The 1,345-nt window shown below is 42.4% G+C and overlaps 1 protein-coding gene across 3 annotated transcripts in view; it reads left to right on the top strand.

The window, feature by feature from the left end:
* LOC102199129 (dedicator of cytokinesis protein 9) overlaps positions 1-1,345 on the top strand; it is a 76,442-nt gene that overhangs the window by 11,254 nt on the left and 63,843 nt on the right. The gene's annotated exons all lie outside the window — the stretch shown is intronic.

Here is a 1,345-nt window from a genome sequence, read left to right as displayed (position 1 = left end):
CATATGCGTACCGAACCGAAAGCACTGTATCGAACGGTTCAATATCGATACGAATATCATTGCGCCCCTAGTATATAGGGGCGCAACGATATATATATGTAGAGATATATATATGTAGAGATATATATATGTAGAGAGAGATAGAGATATATAGATCTGTCTGTCTATAGATAGATCATAATGCTTAAAATAAGGGGAATGGAAATCAAAGGTGGCTGAACAGTAATTGTTCTAAAATGTCAGGATTTGAGATGGAACGACCCGACATGAACTGAGGTGAAGGTGGCTGATGGACCATTATCTCGTTCCCATCTAGAAATTTATCTCCCACAACCAGGTTAAAAGCTGTCTGAGAGGTCAGGAGGTGATTAATGGGATTTGAAGTTCAAAACAAAGAGCTGGAAAAAAATTGCAAGTCATAGCGTCCCACAGTGTGAGACGCTTCCACCAAGACACAGTGTTTGTGTCGGTGTATACTTATTCTGTCAAAGGCCGAGCGCTTCCATACAAAGTTTTGACAAGCTGTTGGATGTAAAAGGAATGTTAATGAGTTTCTGTAGTTTCCCATTCAGTAAAAAAACATTCCACATGAAACACTGAGTTCCTATTTTTCTTTTTCCTTGTAAAGCTGACATAAGCCTATTGTGCGCTCCCTGCCCACAATAAACAAATGAGTTGTATTTTAAGTGACACATTCACTGAGGTTTGGGGCTGTATTGCTAAACGGTCCTTCATCCTCTGTTATATCAGCTGACATTCACAAAACTGAGAAGGAGGAAAGCCGCACAATAGCTTGAAGACTCAAATGAACGTCTTACACAGTAAGCAGTCATGTGACCTTGATAATGTGTGTTTGGTTGTTCTGTCAAAGCCTGTGTGTTCAGGAGAGAGACCCAGCTCTCCTTCAGGCTTTGTTTTTTGTTTGCTTCCTGGTTGTTTTCCAGGGGCTTAGCATCAGGAGGCTGGATTGTATTACAGAGTGAGCAGTATGCTGCCACAGTGTGCCTTGCCAGGATGGATAAATAAAGTTAGCTGCATGGTGCTTTATGGAGAAACAGCGGTGCGGCCATGTGCCTGAAGGTCTGTATGTGAACCTGGATCGTTTAGAAGAGCGTTGTTCTGTATGAAGTGCTTTAAAACAGACGCTTCTTGTGACGGCAAGCGTTAAACATGTAGGACCGCAGCCCTGTTCTCCACTGTACACACTCCTGCACAGATAAACAGCTCAGTATCCCTGACTTGTCTTAATCTCCCTTTAGACTCTCTACTCTGTCTTAAGAGCAGCAACAACACCCTCCACTTAGAACACTGTGTTGGATTTTCTTCACCCGCTGGACTAATTAGA

Source organism: Pundamilia nyererei, unplaced genomic scaffold (assembly GCF_000239375.1).
Source record: "Pundamilia nyererei isolate P.nyererei 1_Seehausen unplaced genomic scaffold, PunNye1.0 scaffold00009, whole genome shotgun sequence".
In the NCBI taxonomy this organism is placed as follows: domain Eukaryota; kingdom Metazoa; phylum Chordata; class Actinopteri; order Cichliformes; family Cichlidae; genus Pundamilia; species Pundamilia nyererei.
The sequence above is the reverse complement of the archived record's forward strand: the minus strand, read 5'-3'. Positions and strand labels throughout refer to the sequence as shown.